Source organism: Grus americana, chromosome 4 (assembly GCF_028858705.1).
Source record: "Grus americana isolate bGruAme1 chromosome 4, bGruAme1.mat, whole genome shotgun sequence".
NCBI lineage: Eukaryota > Metazoa > Chordata > Aves > Gruiformes > Gruidae > Grus > Grus americana.
Window position 1 is genome coordinate 33,257,030 of NC_072855.1, and position 21,325 is coordinate 33,278,354.

Below are 21,325 nucleotides of genomic sequence, written 5' to 3' on the forward strand. Positions count from 1 at the left end.
TCCAAATTTGCACATTAAGCTTGAGAATTTGGGGGGGGGGGGATTGATTATTCCCATCCACATTTCAAATTAAAAGTTAGCAACTGACAAATGTAAGCACTACGGGCAAACTACATTCATTCCTAAAAAATATTTTAGGTATACAAACCAATAATTCCATGTACTAGAAGGAGACTGTGTTTTCACGTATTAGGTGGTAACACAAACCAAACCCAAGCCAAGCACACACTACAGCAGAGAAGCAGCATTCAGGATACTATCTGAGAATGCTTGTTATGACCAATGTATTTGAGAGATTCCCAGAGACTCCACTGGAAGAGCCTTACACATTGAAAATAAATACCAGCAAGCCAGAGAGTATGTTTTGGTTTAAGTGGAATCGTCTTTACTAACACAGGAACCACTGCAGCCATCAGTGCCTTCTGTTCAACTCTCATCTCAGTGCACCAGTTCAGCAGCCAATTTTTACATCTCCATCCTATCCCATCAAAGAACGGTTCAGTTATTCTGCACGGAATGGACTGGATACAAGATACAGCACTATCCTACTGTGCTTACTTTAACAAGCCTGCTCAGTATTAGCTTCCACATGCAGAAATAAAATGCAATAAACCTCAGTATTCAGGTATATTTATATGCCAGGTACCTGTATGTTTGCTCATAAGACCACACAATAGGAAAATACTTTTAAAGCAGTTGCAAGTCTTATCATAGCCACAGATTTAGTGCAATAACACATCGGAGCTTACTGTTAGGATAGCTTGATGAATCAGGTGCCTATCTCTCTTATCTTTTGACATAAAGCATAGCTCATTTATATTCTACAAGGAGAAAATACCAGTTCTGATACAGAACTATAAAATACTAGTTCTTTAAATAACACAAAATGTATTTACTAAGATCCATGTTAGGTTAAGCATTCACCATGAAGTATGTATGCAAATCAACAGATCAGTGAATAATTCAGATCCCAAGCCAACCACAGGAGAATTGCTTCTGTTCTGAATCAAGCAATGTAATAACAAAGTCAAAGTCAGACCATCCTAAGTGAAATCAGAGCACCAGCAACCATGAGCATCAACACCTCACTGAGCAAGAGTCCACATTTGCCTAGACTCACCCCATGGCCTGGACAGATTCATCGTGCACGTACCCAGAAGGTCAATACATTCAAAATATTTAGTATGGAAGGGAAAACCAAATACCAACTTAGAGAACATTCCTGTGGTCTCACCACCAGACCTCTCTCAAATTGAGGCTGCCAAGTTTTATGTATCTCATGTTACATGAGCCACAAGAGTTTGACAGCCCTGTCATGCCATCCCACCTCTCTGCCAAGATGCACAGAGCCAGCTGAGGTCCAGGAAAGCTGACGGCTCCTCCAGCACAAGAGGAACCACCTCAGCAGCTTCTAACAGCTAAAGAAATGCAACTGCAGCAATCAGAGCTACTCACTCAAACAGCAACAACTACAAGGACTACATCATCATCAGGATAGGACACCCCAAAACCAGTCTCTCCTGACTGCAGGCTGCCACACATTTTCCCCACAACAAGAATAAACCCCAACAAGTTCACACACTCCTCTAGAAAGCTGAGGATGCCTGAAAAAAGTTTTAGTCAGCATAAGAAGAAAAATTAAGATGCCTCATGAAAAAGGGTACCTGAATAAGAGTCCCCACCTAGAGCAGAACAGCAGAGATGACTTTTAGATTACTGACTACTAGGGAAAAAAAAAAAAAGAAAGAAAAAAGGTGAGAGTCACAAGACCACTTTCTGCTTAATACCCAACATATTCAGAAAGAAACAAGATGTCAGTGCTGTCATGCTTATTTAGAAAGAATATGTACTGAGAAATACCAGTCACAAGCTCCTTCTCCTGACAGAAGGTGCTTGCAGACTTTCAGGTATTGTTTAAGTGCTTGAGTGGCAACAGCAATTTCCTGCACAGAACAAGACTCAGCAGCTGTATTGATGCAAATACAAATCATCTCCTTTCACCAACTAAAGGCTCATTGGTAAATCAGAGACACAGCTGAAAGTCAGGAAGCCTTGGTTGCCAGACACAGGAGAGCACATTTGCTTTTTGAGCACCTGAATACATTGTCACAGACTTCCTGGTCTAAGGTAGAGTGACCTGAAATAGGACAAGACATGCAAGGATTATACAATTACATTTTTTTCCATGGATGAAAGCCCATTCCTTGACAGCAATCAGTACTATGTGATCACTTAGATCCCAGGCTCCCTCAGGTCATAGTGACCATGCTCCTTCACTACATCTGTTGAGGAAATGACCAGTTTAGGAGAGTAATGAAAAGCAGCATATTGGTCAGCTGTGACAACAGTTTCCCATTTTCAGTTTGAACAAGGTATCCGTGCTCACACACAGACAGGGGCATAGGTCAGAGCTGGCAGCAGTTTCACTGTTCCCTTTTTGTTAAATGTTTAAGCAGATTCAGCTTAATGCACTTTTCCAGACCTTCTGGTTGAAGATGTCAGCCCACTGTGCTACGAGTTAACCCTGTCTGGCTGTGCAGGACACTTAACACCAGCCACAGTTTCCACTGTGGCTGTTTAAGTGTAATCAACACTATTTCTCACATGCATACTCTTCCATACATGCACTTTTCACCTTTCAATGGCAATAAGATAGACATTTTATTAAGAAAAAATCTGAGGCTTTTTGAAAAAATTTTGTTACCAGTTCCACTCTACAGAAAGGGACAGACACAGGTGAAGATGTAAGGGATACAAATGCAGGCATGGACCTAAAGCTAATTCCTCCCTCCCTCCTCTGCCATTTCAAGATTAGACTGGGAGACATTAAAAATAGATATTATTCTTAAAAGCCTGTTAGATTGCCTAAGAAATAGTATAAATTTAAGATATTACCATTGCATTACAATCCTTCAAAAGCTACTTCTGGAATTTCTTTAGAAATAATTACTACTCATCTAGCAGAGCCCCATATGCAGGTCTGACTGCCACATCCAGCCTCTCCTCCTGCATATCCACTTCAGGAAGAAGGGTAAAAGTTACAGCAGAGCTAAAAGCTAAGGTGAAGCCATGGCTACCTGTTTACTTGATCCAAACCCCTTGAATCACCAGTGAAGAACAGCACCAAGAGAGAAGCAGCCTACTGTCACCTGAACCACAGTTTTTTAAACAGTTACTGATTTGCCTGACCCTATTGTTGGGCTCTATCCTTGAGCATTGGATGCTTGTTTGTAGGTTAATTAGTCCTGCCTACCAGTTCAGCTCTATTAAGACAGAGTATTTATTACATTTTAATAATACATTCAAGTCATAACTGTGTTGATTTAAATACATTTTGTAATATTACATTAATTTCCTATTTTTTCCCATTCTAGGTATAGGTCTTCCGCCCTCCCATAAAGAGAAACACATTAAACTTCCTTTACTGCTTTTAGCAGTTTGATCTTTCCTTCTACTTAGAAATCAAATACTAGTAGCTCCTGGTTTAGTAGCTTAGCTTAGCTAAAGATAGCAACAGATGAAAAAGCAATGCCTTAGCATGCAAAGATCACCTCAAATACTGAGAATACCAAAAAAGCTACTAAGTGGAGGCCTTTTATCATCGCTGACTCTCCATTTTAAGAACTGCAACTTGATTGTTCTTCCCAAGCTTTAATAGAAAATGACATATTATACTAGTTTTGCCAACACATCAACCAGCCTTCCAGGAAATAATGTGTCAGCAACATATGGAAACTACTTGCAGGAGTTTTTTTGGCATTTCTCTCCCAGCCTGGCATGTTTTTAGCATTAATTGTGGAAGCCACTAATACTTCTGTTTTAGCAGTAAAATTTAAAACACCAGGGAACATTAAATCAGTGACAGTACATGGTCATCATTTGACAGAAGTTAGCAAACCTCCCTCACAAAGATTACCAGCTTCTATGTAATTTTTGCAACTAAAAGGTTTACTTTGGACTACATTTATGCACACAGCTTCAGAAAGTACAAGTAATCTTATTATCCTGTAAGTAGCAAAGAATAAACTCTAAGAGCCACATATAAGAGCATGCTTCTGTACTTATGGAATAAACAACTTCAAGTAATAGATTTGGAAAGTTTTTTGGAATACAGTAGCATCTCACACCAGGGCATGGAGGAAAGACACACCACAAACTACTTACCATAGACAAAGCACAAGCCTTTTAAAAGAGACGAGTTGAGGCTGAGTTAGATTAGTCATCAAAAGCTCTTCTCAGTGGCATATATCAGAGCACACACAATCAGTAAGATTAAGGGGAAAAGGGAAAAAACCCCCACAAAAAACCCCGAAGCAGCAAAACACAAACATAGAAGCCAGACTATACAGAGTCCTCTCACGAGATTTCAACTTTCAAAGATCAGTTCAGCCACGCAGCAATAAAAGGCTCAGGCTGAGGAATTTTCCTTAAGACCGTCTGCCAGCACTGCATCAAAAGCTCCCTGCGTGCTAGCAACACGTCCTAAGAGCCTATTTGACAAGGATTTCACAAATTTGACAGATGATACTCGCAAAGAAATATTTTCTATAATGCTTCAGACCTTATTTACAGTGAGGGACAAGAGCTCTGTTCAACAAAGCAAGCAACTGGTTTGCCTGGCCAGATCTGGAACAAGAGGAGGATGGACTTGTTCAACTCCCCTTTCTGTTAGTGAGAAACTCTTGTAAGACAAAAAAAACCCCCATACAAACCACTATTTTCATAAACTTGTGGGCTACCACAACTCAAATATAGAGCCAGGCTACAAACTTACTCCAGAGTAGCTACAGTTCCCAGGGGTTTTTGCACAGTACCTCCCATGCTGTCTGCACAGGGCTCCAGGAGGAGCTCGAAGTTCAGGGCTCGCAGTGCACAGGCACTGGGGTGAAGAGATATTGCCCCTGCACTCCAAGTCACAAAAAGAAGTGTACATGGACATGTAGGTGTTTCCCCACCACCATCCTTCCACAGCGCATCACAAATTACAGACAGCTACCCTAGAAGAGAGTTTTATATTAAAAAGGTCTGCAGAGCAGCTTGGACAAATTTAATCTTAGCCCACCCCCAGACAGCCTAAGGAAAGAACAGTTGTTTGGAAAAGTCATATTGGAAGACATCAAACAATTATGCGTTTTTGCCCTACAGACCAAGCAGCTCTCCCTCACCTTTAAGTGACATAAACCGCAGCCTCTTACTCCTGTCTGCTATGGGCAAGGAAAGACAAATATGGCTCTTCCAAAAAGCTGAACTGGAGACTTTCCTTTACACAATTAACTTAACCACATAATAATTTACCCTAGAAGTGTATAAATTGCTCTTACACCCATTTACTGTAACCTTCTCAATTAATTCTGCATTGCAGGAACAGTAAAAAGAAAAAGCTAGGATACACTAGCTATGTAAAACAGTGTTAAGGTTACTTTCACCCTCTGAAAGTATTTCTTTCCCCAGGGTGTAAAATATTTGCAATACATATAAACAAATACATTTTAACAAAGTCAATTTAAATAAGAAATTATGACAGCTATATTACACTCCACTAACATAATCATCATTCAAATTAAGACATTTGAGTGGCATATGCTCACTGACAATGTTTTAAACGCAGACAAACCATTGGCTTTGGGTACACAAATTTAGAGTTGAAGAGCTAAACATTGCAGAATAATTTCTCTTTCTGAACAAGGAGAATTTTATCTCCATTCATTTATTTTATTCAGTTCAATGACTAGGTTTTCAAGCTATAAGAAATGAAGCTAACTTGAAGTCTCTTAAAAGGTCACAAAATAAAAGAAACTTTAAAAAACAACCTCTAATACTTCTGAAAAAAGAAGTTTGGAATCTAAGGTATCAAATGCATAATGTGCATCCTCTTGGTGAAACATAATCTGCCATTATAAGTGAGAGTTGCTAATGCACCATCCTTAAAAGAAGGCACAGACTATCAAGTAACTCTTTTGCCTACAGAGAAATACATGAAAACTCTTAGATTACCAAGACATCCTTTAACAGATGCTAAATGAATAAAATGTTTGCTCTCAAAACAGGGAACACACAGCATACTACAGCTCTGCTGAGGTACCAGCAGAAGAGTATTGGCATAACACAGCTGGTCACTGAGATCCCGTCTCAATGCCTCAAATACTGGCTCCCAGTTCATTGTGTTTACCATCAGAAAAATGCACTGCACCAGAAACTTAACAGAAAAGCAAAGCACTGAGCACTTGCAGAACAGGAATAGATGTCTGCAGGCTATAATTATCTCTCAGAGCAAAAAATTCACACAGAAATCAGAAGGAAGTAGTAAGTATACATCCATTGACTAGGATACCCAGTTTGAAAAAGCTCTCCAGCACCACAGTCATTCTCCATTCACAGTTTCACTGGGTGTTAAATCCTGCTGCTGCTCAGCTGGCACACAGGACAGAGCAGGATAGCTCAAACATAGCTCTGTAACAACCACGTGCTGCCAGCACCCCCAAAATAAAAACATCACCAGCTAAAGCTTGCACGTCCAGGCCATCCCTCCCCTGCTGTGCTAAGCTGCCATCACCTCGCCATTACCTGACCTTCCCAGGCCACCACTTGAAGTCATTATGGCTTGGTCATGATAGTAAGGATTTCCGAAAAGCTGCTCTTTAAGGTATGCACCCACCTCAACACTGAACTGTGGAAAAGATGTTTCTCCTTTATTACTCCCCACTTAGCTCATTACGATCTTCCTTATGGAGATTAACAAGCTTTCACTGTATTTAAATAATACAGCTCAAACACCTCCATGCAAAAATGCGATCAACAACCAATCTCCCTCCCTCCTCTCCCCTTCAGAACAACGTAGATCCAAATTTATCTTCTGTTTGACCCATCCACTCATATTTCATCAACTGATAAACTTGTATGCTTTCTTAGGTTTCTCAAATGCTTTGCCTACTACCATGTTGGCTGCTGGAGTCTTCTCCTTTGACTAAGGACACCAAAGAGTGCTGCTGGAGCAAGCGGACTACTCATGGCAGCACTGGGCAGAGATCACCATAAGCTTTTGAGAGTTGAGCTGACAGTCTGAATACACTGTTCTCTTTCATCCAACTTCACATGCAAGGGTTAGAAAAGCGCCTTTCTCTTCAGAAGCAAGATTTTAAAATTTCATCTTAAAAGGAAGGTGTAGTAAAGCTCCTACTAGGAGTTTTCTAGCCGAGGTATTTACTGTCATATTTCTTGGATGAAACACAGATTATAAATTTATTATCCATCTGTATGGCACTCAAAAGTAAACTCCTGATTTCTTTAGTTTGATCCCTTTTCCTCTGAACCACCAGTAGATGACATGAAGGATGGCATGTCTGTCTTCCCTTCCTGGGATGGAATGTGAAACAGCTATTTAAGTAGAAATTTATTTAATTTATAATGAAATCACAAAATACATTGTTATCATAAAATTTTGTCTCCAACTACTGACACAGATGATAGAAAAGAAGTGGTTCATACTAGCTTTAGAGTTGTAACACTCATGGTGCCCACAGGAAGATACTTTTTGGCACTGTTCATATTTCGTAACCATTTACTGAGGCACCACCCCTTTAGGCCACATAAAGCACGCTATAATATGTGATGTATTAATTCTGTGCTGGTCATTTGCAGTGCCATTCCTTTCTTTAGGATATGCAAACATGAGCTCAAGCAATTAACTAACACTGGCCCAGAGTATTTCACTTCCTTGTATTTTGTGCTGAAATACAAAATATCACACAATCAGAATTAAGCAAACTACTAGTTTGGGAGGTTGTTGCAACCTCAAATATTTATTTCATAGGCTTAAAGTTATAGGATTCATCTACGCACATGTTGAAAAATTCGCTTACTTGTTTAACTTGAACATGAGATTCGTATAACAAAGCAAGATGAGGAAAGAAAATTGCATGTGTCTGCTCAGCCAGGCTTATCTCAGCGCGGCTTGCACGCTGCTTCATTCCTTCAGCTTACAGAGAGCATCCAGTCACCAATGCAGCATGGCTGTGTCCTGGCCACTAATAGAAAATACTTGGGATACTTGGCAGAAAACCTGGGTTTGCATCATCTCGCACAAGAGGCGGGAAGCGCTGTCCCAAGAGCGATGCTTTTAGCAGAGTTCTTGGTAAACTTAAGGTCAGAGTAAGACCAGATTAGAGGTGCAGTCCTGGGGTCAAAGCTCCCACTTCTGTTGCGGACACAGGCAACAGAGTCCTCCAGATCAAGGTAAAGAGCTCTAGACATCTGAAGAATGCCAGTGCAACTGTTCTTGGCTTTCTTCTTTAATTTTTTCCATTTCAAGTCATAAGTATTGAGACTCCCAAATTAAGTTTGAGCTTTACGTTCTTCAAACCTTTGCTTAACCCTGGCGTTCCGACCCAAACAAAAGAGAACCAAAAATAAAGTTATCTGAATTTAACAAGTTACCAAGTTTTCAATGAGTTTCAAATTCCTACACGCAGATCGTTATCTTTTAGCATTATTTTTACCAGTCTACCCTAGCTTGTTTATACTGGACTTTGACTCACCTAAAAAGTTCTGATATAATCTGTACAAATTCCCTTTCCCTCAACTGTACAAGAAAATCAGATCCATCGTCCTTGTTCAGGATTAGCCTTAAATTATAGCCTTTGAAGTTATCGGATCACTGCACTATTAATTTTTTTTTTTTGCTACCTAGGGAAACTGTTGGGAGTCTCAGGGTTAAGCACATGCTGTTCTACTTAAATGGCAATATGCCAAATCTGTTTAAATATTTAACCATTAACATCAAAGTCACTGGTTTGTAGAAAGGCAAGCGTTAGTCCAGAGAAATTCAATTTGTTCTCCAGGCAGTATCATTGAGTCCAAAGGCCATTTTGCCACTTTCTGAAAGTGATTTCTGGAAGACCCGAAGAGCATGGAAAAGTTACTGGAGTATTCATGATCACTTCAATGACTGACTTCTTTTCTTTGCAAGTATGGACACACACACACATTATGTGACATTTTCCCCTTCTGGCACTACAGATTCAACTTCTGTGTTTAAAAATGCTACTGTTTTGCATTAGGGAAGTCAAAAAGTTTTGGATACTTCATAAGCAAGTTTTCCTTTGATTATTCTATGTCAAAACCCAGCTACGAAACAATAGTAACCAGTATTCACATCAACAGCTAGAAGTCAAAATAAAGCAAGCTTTAAATATTTCTCCATGACAATAAAGGGGGGAAAAAAGTGCAAGGGCTTAAAAGAAAAAAGAAAAAAACAAAAAACCCCAACCCCCCAAAATCACAACACTGAGCTCTTATCTACATTTACAAAACAAATACTAGACAACTAAAAGCTGAATGGACAAGCACAGGGTTACTACATTTACTCTTCTTAATAGGTTGTATGTTTACCCAGTTATTCAGAGGCAAAAAAGAAGCTGAATTTGTCATTTAAGATTTCTCTGAAATTGTGCTTCTCAAACAAAACCAGAAAACAAACCACACACACTGAAGGGCCATTAACATTTCAGAGATTCAAGAATCTGCACCTTTGTGCATCATTACAACTGTTCACTCACAACTAATAAGAAATGGGATGAACACACAAATACTGCATTTTTAAATGAGAGGTTTTTTGAGGGGAGGAGGAAAAGATCAGCTAAAGAAGTGCAGGGAAGCAGCCAGCACACCACTTTTGCAACTGTGTTGTAAGCCACCTTCTCCTACCTGGAGACCACAATTAGTCCTGTAGATTGAGAAACCAACTTCTGTACAGTATCTGGCTATATTTACATTTGACAAGCATAAAGCCAGTTTTATATGAAGCCATCGGTTGGCAAAAAAACACCAGCCATCAAGAAAATAATAAAATCCAGTTGCAATATGTTTTTTCCCAGAAACCTTTTTCCCCACTTTTTTTTTTTTTTAAGAAAAAAATTCTAAGCTGCCCCTCTACAGGAAGCTGGCATTCACTGTGTGTTTATAAATAAGCAGTTTGTAACAGTAGCTTTACTCTGACACCAGTCAGATCTAAACAAGCTCTAAATATAACTTCTGTGGATACTACGGAATGACCTCTACAGAACCAGACTTCTTTTATCAATGATATGCATCCCATTACAGATTGAAGACTAGAAAGGCTGATGCCGAGGTCCTCCACCCAGCTTCCACATGGCCTTCAATGGAAATAGCTGAAAGCCTATGATGGGGTGACTGTAGAAGACAAAGCTTTCCCACTTACTTTGCACTGAAAATAGCCCACCACACAGGCTTATTGTAATTAGATAACAGCTTACCTACAGGGTACCCCACAGTAAAGGCTGGAGACATGCCCACATACCAAGCTGTACCACTGAAACATAAAGTAAGGCTTACACAACAGCGCAGTGATCTGTAGCACACCAACAGGTCAGCTTACAGGAGACACTGCTATAAAGATAGCTGGGCACAGAGGGAAAGAATTACAGTACTGATCACCACTAGGCTAGGACAGGTGGAAAAAGTCGTACGCTGAAAAAAAATATCCAGAGACCGCAACTAATATGGCAGGCATCACTGCCTAGTGCTTGAAGCACCCAGCTAACAGGCTATAATGTAAGCAAGGAGTCCAAATCAAAAACAGCAACAAAACACACTCAATACTTTTCTTGCTAAAGTAATGGCTAAAGCTACAATACCTGTTTCAGTAGAGGCAGCTTTTAGCAAGACTTCAGAAGGTCTAATGATACAGCCTCCTCATCTAGGAAACTGAAGACAGCTGCTATTCAATTATCACCTTGCAATTAAGCTATTAAATGAACCACCAGCTCAAGCTGGTTGAAATTTGGAACCAGATTTACTAACATCTTAAGTGTTGAGATGAAGCACTATTAAAGCAGAGAAGCACAATTAAATACTAGTTATGCCAAATACAACCATTATGAAACCTCTGAGAAATTTGTGACATAGAAGACTTGCGTTATGGTATTTGATTTTGGAGCCCATTTGCTGAACAGCAGGATGTTTTATTACTTGAAATTCATGGCACACAAACCCAAATAAGTTCAGGGCAAGGAAAAAAAAAAGGTAATGATGAGTTCTAGCCACCTACAGAAACTGCTCATATATCTGGATCTGTGTGTTTGTGTAATAAGGTAGAAGCAAACTTTTATCATGAGCAGTATATATAATGAAGTGTATGACCAAGAGCCTTTATGATGTCCTGAGAAAACTGTCAAGCTCACAAGATCTGTACTACTTGCTATTAGAATATCAAGGAGCAACAAAGGACAAGAGAAACTTTAGGTGAAGCAGCGCTTTGCACAACTCCAAATGAGTCTCAGAAGCAGCTATTCATTAGATGAGTTGGTGCAGAGCAGGTACATTTATTCTACAACTACAGATTTAAGCATGCTAAAATAAGCGAGCTTCCTAACTGCTTGGCAAGCCTCTGCCATCCTTCTAGGCAGATACTGAGAGTGCAAATGCCTAACGGCATCCAGCTGCCCGAGGCCACCAACCCATGCTGACTGCAGAACCAGCCACTATTATCTCCTGGCATCAATGCTCTGGCTGATTATATCACTACAGTAGGAGACAACACCCAGACAGTTCAGTTTCATAATACTCAGCTATAACAATTCCTGAACAGGTCCCATGAACTCTTTATGAGCCAGAAACAAAGCAGAGGAAACACAGATGCACTACAGGGAATATCTGTAGCTTTGAGACACAAATTAAGGATACAACCAGACCAAAATATCTGTGAGGAATTTCCTGCATTTCATTAGGGAAAGCTTGCAAAGGAAGAACTCCAGCAATCCACCTGTAGATACCAACTTGACAAAAATCTTACTACCTGCAACTGAGCACCAAATAAGATGACCCTCACTACATCTAAAAAAGTACATGATAAGTATTCTATTATGTGAAGAAAGAGTACTTCTCAGGAAGACAAATAAACAGCAACAAATTCATTAAGTTGAGCCACATGTTATGTCATAACCCATGCTGCTGTATGAACTATGAATCACATAGGCAGTTTTTCTTTAAGTATTTTCACACTGTTGATGGCAGCTACTGGTAACAGAGACCAGAAAAGCATGCGATTTCCCAGACAATAAAGAGGGTCCATGCTCCACACTGCTTGAAAGATAAAAGATTAAAGTGCCATAAGTCTGGCTTGTATCACTAAATGATGAGTAAATATACCAAATAACATTCTCTTTAGTGGAAACCTGCAGTAGAGTTTAGCTCCTGCAAACTTACACCTAAGATTATATGGATACCATATAGGCTGCCCAGTTACAAATATCTGGTAGAAAGCGTACCTGAAACAGGGAGTTGTCCAGATAGTACTAGCATCAAGAAGCACCAAATTTCTACAGACATTCCCTAGATATCTACAGTGCAATAAGACTACAGAGTCAGCACTACGGGTGTCTTGCAGGGGCGAAGCTGGCAGACAAGCCATGCAATTAGGTAGCATTGCAACAGCGGAACATTGCAATCAATAGGCTTCCCAGATCAGATAATAGTCAAAAAGCACAGAGTAATGATTTTTAAGATCCTTGACTACTGACGGGCGGAAAGCAATAACCAGTGCACAAATCAGATGGGAGCAACAGATGGAGCCTGCTTACGGTGCCAAGAACCACTAGGCCAGTACATCCAGAAGTGGCCTGCATCGAACAGCCATAAACAGGCAGTATCAAAGGTGAGGTTTATGCTATCATGCAACACTGTTGAGATGGACTGAGCGGAGACAGCATGAACACGATATTCTTCACATGCTTAGACAGTTAGTGTCAACAAAGAATCCACAGGACCATCAAGAGCTTCAGCTATGAGTCAGAAATAATCATGTACACACATGACTAACTGACATCCAAAATCTGGAAGGCAGCAGTTGAATACAAGCATTCCTCTTCCTCTTTTTCCTTCTCCCAAAGCAACAAACAGGAAGGGGAGAGTGGGAGAAAAGAAGGGAAAAGAAAGAAGAAAAAAACCCCCACACCAAAAAGAGCCATACAGTAATGTAGTAATGGTTTGAACACCAGCACATTTGCAAAAACAAAAGCTGCCAAGCCTCTCAGAGGGAATCAAAAAGTCCAAATTCAAAGATGGACAAAGCACCACCTAGTTTCAACCGATGTATCTGCAAAAAGACACCAAACAGGACAGGCACACCTGTAGCAAATTGCCCTGAGCCTTACACTGAGAACTGTATGTGGCATTAAAGACAACAGGGGAGGCTTTGTCAAGCACGCCAAATGCAGTTGTCCAATCTCTGCAAAAAAAATTTCCAACAGGCCAGATTAGATCTCTGTGCTGAATAACAGTATGAGAGAATAATTTCAGTGCTAATTTCTTAGATCAGCTGACCAAACTCACTATTTCAGTCCAATGCTGTGCATAATGCATACACCCAGGAATGAAGATAGACAATCATTAACAAAAGTTTGGGTTTATATTCCACAAAGTGGAAACCCGAATATTGCATACACCTTGCTGCAAGAATTAGTTGTTTAAACAACCTGTCCTTCACCCTGGTGGGTTGTGGTTTTATTTGAGCTTTAGCATGTTTAATTGCCAGCTCCTCCACCAACGCAAGTCAGTTTTCAGACAGATCTGGGCCAACAAATCAAGATGAAACAGTTAATTTTTGATCATGTTTATTTACTCTAGTTTCTGGGAAAATGATAAACTTATTTAATTGATAGAAAATTATTCACTAGAAGCTGTGTTTTCTGAAAAGCATGACTTTTGGGTTTGCTAGCCCCAAAGAGGGCTATTCAAGTATGAACAGAATCGGTGCAAATCGGCAGAACGCTTAACCAGCATTTAAATAAAGCCTAGTAACAAAGATGTTGGGAAAGTTCATGCTTTAGGACAGGTAAAACTCCATCAAAACAAGAGTTTAATCTCCAAGTGACATCATTGCAAATGACAAGATACTCCAAACAGCACTGGCTGTGGCAGAGAAGAGTGTTAAAAGCCTATCAAACCAAATTTCAAGTTATTTTTCAATTTTTCACAAAAGAACATCACAGAAATTCAAGAACAGGACAGTATCCTGATACCGTTAAAGAAAGTTTTCTGTTGATTCATAGTTTAAATGATGAATTAATGTTTTAATGTTGATATAAAAAATCCTAACATTGAAATACATACTGCATATTGGTTTTGTTTATGGATCAACATCTCCCAAAAGGAATACCTACCCTAATTATTTCCAAATGTTCATGGTGAATGAGTTTGCCATAAGTTGTCTTTTTAATCAAGCAACTTAAAGGCCAAGACAGACAGAAAAAAACTACCAGCATGGAATACTGCAGCTACAGACAAGTGACACTAAATAACACATAATTCAAGACACTAAAATTAATAAGATAAGCAGAAGAGGAATGAAAAAAACAAAACCAAAGTGAAAAGCATGTCCAATTTTGACAATGTCCAATCAAACAATCCTTTATACTTCTCTAAAAATGGACACCCAGTTTACAAGTAACAACCAGTTGTGTATGTAGCTTTTGCTCCACAGACTGGAAGCTGTACCAACCACCACCTAGCACAGATTAGCTAAACTCCAGAAGCTTTAGATAAAGCTTGCACAGACAGACTTTCAAGTTTACACACAGTATATATGCCACTTTTCTGCAGGATAATTATTTATCAAGCTACTTGTACTTACATCCACAAAGCAGCCTTCCAATTTCTCACCATTTACCCATATACCACTAAAAAAAAGTCAGGTTTCCTGCTAATTTCTTCCAGAAAGCTTGGAGATTCTTTTCCCCAGGCTAAAAGCAATTCTAAGGACACCTGACACATCGCAGCTTCAACTGGACGAATGGACAGGCAGGTCAAAAGGGAGGCAACTACAGGTGAGCATATGAGAATTTCTCACTGCGGGAGCCAGCATTCAAAGAATTGCACAACACCTACAGGCAGAACTACAATCTTTTTGCAACTTGGAGCTGCAATAAAGAGCTAGGGCCTTGCACAGTGACAGGATGAATCATCCTGTCATGGTCAGTGTAATTTTAGAGGCAAGGGGCACCAACAGCTTACTTTAGACCAATTTCCTTGAAGGTCTCTCTGCATTTCATCTGAAAGAGTGCAGTACCAAAACACAAGACTGGGTACAACTGCCAACTGACTTCTATAACATCTCCTGCCTATAATCCTGTAAATGACTCATCAGCCATTCCCAGTTCAAGTTATTTCTTTCCTTGAACAAAGTTATTTGCAAGAATATCCAAAACAGGTTACAGAACCTCCATCCACAGAGATTTTCAAGGCTCAGTCAGATCCTGTCATGGCTAACCTGATCTAGCACGGGCAGTAGTCTTACTTTGATCTGGAGGCTGGAAAAAGCGACCTCTAAAGGTACCTCCCAGCCACTTCGTAATTCTGTAAATGAAACCAATTTTTAAAGAAAAATGCAAACTCGGAGAAAGTATTCTGCCATTACTTCGTGACTTCCCTTTTACAGTCACATCACTGGTATTTCACGTACCTCTAGTAACCACAGTAAATGAAATATTTCACTATCACTAAGACATTTGAATCAGATATTAAGATACCTCAAACTCTGTCCAAGAACCAATGCCTCTGGTAGACTAGGCATTAATGGGATGCACACTATGCATAAGCCAGTGTCAGCAGCATTTATACTTCCAGTTGAAAAGTGGTCTCACATCGTGGTCTTGAAATACTACAACTATCTTTACTTTTACTGAGAAAGCTAAAGGTATCACATTTGACTCACTAGGAGCATACAGTAAACACCAAGTAAAATAAAAAAGGTACCTCATGTTTATTGTGAGAATGGGCACGCAAACCGTACCTGACAGACAAGTTCATAGCCTTTCTTGTTTCATGGCAACTTATTTACCAGCCCATACTCTTTACCACAACTCTATCAGACTGCCCATTAGCATATATATCCTTAGTTCCCAAACCCTCCTGGAATGATGGTGCAGCAAAATCCTCTTATTTTCTAAATTTTTCAGACAAGATTTTTCAGTCTGCTGCAATTCAACACTAGAGACATGACCAGTCAGCATCTCTCTCCAGTGGCCTCAGCTACAACACCAACAGGAAATGAATGGAGGCAAAACAGAGGTCTGTAATACTCCCGGTACCAAATACTCACACTTATCCAAGAGCATAGTCATGCTCGTTCAGGGGCATGATGACTAAAAGCATTTCTTTTTTGGCCAGTTGCATAGCTTTACAGCTGATCCCACGAAGGAAAAAGGAGCACCATTTCACAGATCACTCCATCCAAATGTCATGGATGTCAGCTGACACCACTGAACTAAACTAACAAGTCCAGGACACACTATATGAGCCTCATACATTGCCAGGAGATCGGGGGAAAACAGAGTTACTTAACATAACTACAAACATATTTTTCATAGTAATGAAAATCCCTCCTTCAATAGTGCTGTTTTTGCTTAAAAGAGGCCTGTCCACCTTCTTCACTGACATGAATGGGTCAAACACAGCAGGGAAACTGCCTCTGGAAGCAATGTTTTCTCATTTCTTCCTGTTAGTGACAATATACAGCAAAAGGTGTTAGAGATACTAGGAGTACCGGCCATTAGAATAAAGTGCTACACCCCACACATTCAGATTGGTTTACCCCACCTCAGGGAGTCTGCTGTACAGCTGACAACCACCATCACTCTGAGCAGAAAGACAACCACCATGTGCACATTTAGTGGGGTCTGCAGTAGGAACCAGTTCAAAACCCAATGTGGGTTACAACATCTCAATTCCCAGTGCTTTGAGTGCACTAGTTTCATTTCCCTGCAGAATTCCCATATTGCATGGTAATGTATATCCACATTTATATTAAATGCAAAAAATGAGCTAGTGTCCATTTTTAATAGATATTTAAGATTGCAAAAAGAAACATAATTGTGAAATCTCTAAGTATTGGAAGATTGCTGAGAGCACACTGGCAACTGAGCATTTAGATTTCAGTATACTGGAAGAGCTAAAATGAATTTTATGATAAAGACAAACTCTATCAGAGCAATTGCTGAGTCTAAAAAGCATCTTCATACATTAATTAGGAAAAGGAACGAACTCCACAGTCCAAGTACTCCCTCAAAAAGAACTAGGCTGTTATTCTCACTTTTATGTTTGCTTAAAAGAAACTGTATAACAGCCAGTTACACTTCACAAACACTGAAGAAGCACTAACTCTTGTTTCCCTTTCCACAAGAAATCAAGTAAAGCAGAATAAAGAGCATTAACCTTGTCCAGCTTTAACTCCAAACTACTGGACAGTCTGAGCATTCCACAACCTCACCATGTAATCCTCTGAATTCATGGGATAAAGGCAACTTTACAAGGGCTTGATTTTCCCAATCGAACAGTAAATCAGGATATACTATGACATTGAATGAAGATAACAAAATGACCTAAACAGAGATAGGGACTTTGGGACAGGCAATCGCTTCAGCAGTTTCTGCTGCATCATACCACATGTGCCACTCTGTATTACGATTGTGTGATGGTGAGAGATACCTATGTGAGCCAGTGGCACACTTCAGCATCTTACACGAACATACCACATTTATCTATATTTAATATATACATTTATACATGTATAAAATGCATATGTATGTTTTTATTTTTAGATCTATAAAATCAGTCCCATACTATCAACTGGCTAATCTGCATTCCACAGTTTCTATTACAAGTCTAATTATTTTGCTTGATTGCTGAGATCATTAGCTACTTGACATGTTAGATTTCAGCTCAATACTAAGCCCTAAAATTTAAAAAAAAAAAAAAAAAGCCTCCTGATAGTTGACATTTTTCATAATAATCCACCTCTGTGCAAGAATCTTGGCTCTTCCTAAAAAAAAAAAAAAAAAAACCACCAAAACAAAAAAACCAAAAACCCCCACACCACTTCTTCCATACATGATTGCAGATGAAAGCGCAAAATGCAAGAGTTAGGAATGCCCCAAATGCATTTAGTGTCATTACTCTGTCAATTCTTGACTTTGTCAAGGCCTTTACAATGCATTTTTGCAGACTTAGCCTTACAGCTGAAATCAATACCTCAGAAGTGACTAAGTAAAACACATGAGAACCAGGAACAGTTATGCATCTAATAGTGAGGCTTACTATGTTCTGAATCTAAATTGCTCAAAAAGATACAATAAAACCAGTTTTAAGGTACCAGCTATTAAAATTTTAACACTTACTCAAATATTTTCAAGTTGTGGAATCTTTACACATGGAATCGTGTTTACCCTGGATGGAAAATGATGTTAGGTAAAGTTTTAGCATCAGAATTATCAGATTATTATCGCTATTTTAGCCACACTTCTGAGGCAGCCTGATCTCAGCCAGAAATCAGAACACTGCAATAGTTTAAAAGTGACTATATGAATTTTAAATACAGCCTTATTACCACATGTACAATTAAGCTCCATAAAAACAGAGCTCAAAAAGTAAGCTATTGCTTACCCACGATAATTAGCATTAGGTTAGCCCCAGTGGCTGGTCACACGAGCCAGCCGCTACAATGCATCGCTGTAGTTCCACAGGAGCACGGTGCACGTCACGAGGAATAAACAACTGTTAATACTGCACTTATTTAGTAATCCAGACAGTGAACTCCATCACACTGGTCAGAACCATCCACTCTGAAAATCTTGGTGACATAAATCAAGCAGGTTAAAGCTTTTCTGCTCCCACAAAAACAAGTTTGATTATATGAAAAGCTTACCTCTCCTCACTTCAGAGAGCGAAGTGTTACTGTCTATTGAGTTCATTTAGAAAAAAGAGGAAAGAAATTATTAACCACAAGTATCTATTCAATAGTGTATCATCTGATTTGTTAGACTTAGTCTTAACAGTATTTTACATTATAGCTACTTTTACACTGTTACCAACCTTATAATCCATAGGTAATGACCAGTAACGATTTATTTTACCTAAGTGAAAGTCGCATACGTATCTGCCACAGTATAAGACTTCATCTTTTAGATAACTGCCTCGTGTGGGGTTTAACCAGCTGTACTGTGCACCACATCACAGCAGAAAACAAACAAAAGACCCCCCAAAACCCAAAGCACAGCCTTAGTCCTGTGGCAGACTGTCAGAGCCACGTCTGAAGCAAGAACCTACATATCCCTAAGGAGAAGGGGATGCTCAGTTCTCTGCTTTGATCATAAACTAGAAACACAAGAGGCAGAGGGGAGTTCGGGTTGTTTTGAGAGGGGTGTTTGCTGTGGCTTTTTTTGGGTTTATTTTAAATATCTGCACTCTCGCCTTGGCCTTGGAACAATGGTATCAAGTTTAAGCTCAATGTCCTTTTCAAACGCAGGCTCTCCTCTCCTTGCCAACCTTGTGTGGTATAAATAGCAGCAAGCAGAGGAGTGAGCATTAAAGATATTCTTTTAAAGTCTCAAGAGTGTTAGCACTTTTACTGCGGGACCGAAGCAGTTCAGGTGCATGAGAGCAAGCTTTATCAGATTTTAAACATTTCAAACACAATGTCAGCATTCAAACAACTAAAAAGCTCTGCCAGCAACATATGATTTCCAGATCTTTAAATAATAAAAAAAAACCCCCACACAACTCACCACCCCCGAAGTTTTGACTCCTCAGCCCACTGGAAAGGCCGCTCGGAGCGGGCCTGGCTGCAGCTGCACCTGTGCCCCTTGCCGAGGCTGTGGCTCAGTCACACCCTCGCGCAGCACACGGCAGCGCGGTTGGCAGTTAATCGCCAAAAAGAAGAGAAAAAAGAAAAGCGAAAAGAAAGTAGGAGCAGCACGGAGCGGCGGCTGTCCCCGGGCCGCAGCAGTGACCCACTTCCCCGGCCACACACCCCGGTGCCCGGGCGGCCCCGGCCCCGCTCCGCTCCCCCGCCCCGTTATCCGGCCGCTCCCGCGCACAGCCCCAGGAAGGCGGTGGGGTACCGAGGTGCGTGCGTGTGAAACTAATACTTTTGTAAAGAAAGAAGAAGAAGTCGGTACTTACGCCGGCGCTTGCTTACACGCCGCCCCTCACTTGTAGCTGAGTTACACAGGAGAAAACTGCCCCGAACCGCTGTGCCGCGCTGCGGCTGCGCTTGCCACCGGCACCGCGGCCCCCTCCGCCCCCGCGGAGGCCCAGCAGCGCCGCGCCCGCGCCCAGCCCGCCCGCTCCTCGCCAGCGCCGGGGCAGCCGCGGCAGCTCCCCCTCCCGCGCTGCACCACCCCGCCAGCGACTCCGCGCCACCTCCCGGGCCGGGTCGGATCGGACCGTCCCGAGCGAGGCCCTGTAACCGCGCTCCGATCGCACCTGCCCCCCAGCGGGCCCCGCGCTCCGCTCCGCTCCCCTCACCTGGCGCTGGGCCGCGGGGCCGGGCTGCCCGTGGGCGGTGCTTTTGTCGGCGGGGGCGCGGGGCTGCCGCCCGCCCCGCGGGGGGGCCGGCCGCGCTGCGGAGGGCGGTGAGGGAGTCGCAGGTAGCTGAGCAGGGGAACTGGGTCAGTGACTAAAAATACCGCGCGGGAGCGAGGAGAAGGATCTTTCCGCGGTGCCCAGGGAGGCTGTCGCCCCTCCTGGGGCTCGTCGGCGGGGCCGGCGCCTTTCTGGGCAGAGCGGGGCCCGGCGGACGGGGGGACCCTCCCGCAGCCGGGCCGGGCAGGTGGTTACGGGCAGCCGGTGACCTTGCCCCAGCCACGCAAGGTGTGCTGGTTCAAAATTACAACCGACGAGGACAAAACCTCTCCTTGTTTTAATTTTTAAACTGTGCGTGGTTTCGTAGACAGCGTGTGGGGTGAGAAGCCTTGGGATCTCCCGTGGCTGGAGGGCCGGGCCTGGTGTAAATCATCAGCCCCGGGGAGCGGCAGGTCAGGCCGGGCCGCATTCCCCCGAAGGGCCCTGGCCCGGCCAGGCCGGGATGCACTCCCTCACGCCCCGGCCTCCCTGGGAAGTGTCTGGCTGGCCCGTCCTGCCCAGGGCTGCCATCCCAAATGAGGGACTGTGGAAAACGCAGATTGCTCCTGTGAAGTCAGCTGAGAGCTGTCATGGGTCTGAGGTTAGCATAATGGCGCACAGCAACGCTGAGGCAATGGCCAGGTTACAACAGCAAAAAATCCCATGATGTTGTGCCTTAATTTTCCTGATAGCCTAAGCTGCACAATGCCGGGCTTGTGCTACCCTTTGCATTTATGCAGAATAGTTTACAAATGCAAACCACATACAAAGTGTTTGAGGTCAGTAGTGACTGGCCAGAACTTTAACTCTGCCTTTTAGCACCTGGTCCACAGTATTATTTGCTGCCACTTCTTTGTGCTTGACATCCTGGATTTGAGTGGTAGTGGACCCAACGCTTCCCTCAAGGATCTGT

The 21,325-nt window shown here is 41.7% G+C and overlaps 1 protein-coding gene across 11 annotated transcripts in view; it reads right to left on the reverse strand.

Annotated features, from left to right (window-relative positions):
• Positions 1–20,987, reverse strand: part of MTUS1 (microtubule associated scaffold protein 1) — a 124,902-nt gene extending 103,915 nt beyond the window's left edge. For 4 of the 11 annotated variants that reach the window (XM_054823468.1, XM_054823464.1, XM_054823467.1 and 1 more), the window contains exon 1: positions 19,972–20,205. The gene's annotated coding sequence lies outside the window, so the exon portion shown is untranslated. Of the gene's footprint in view, positions 1–12,284; positions 12,405–14,647; positions 14,669–18,188; positions 18,210–19,574; positions 19,764–19,971; positions 20,206–20,274 lie in introns of those variants that run through there. The other 7 variants (XM_054823458.1, XM_054823466.1, XM_054823462.1 and 4 more) reach the window with 7 other exon arrangements.
• Positions 20,988–21,325: the final 338 nt, after the last annotated feature.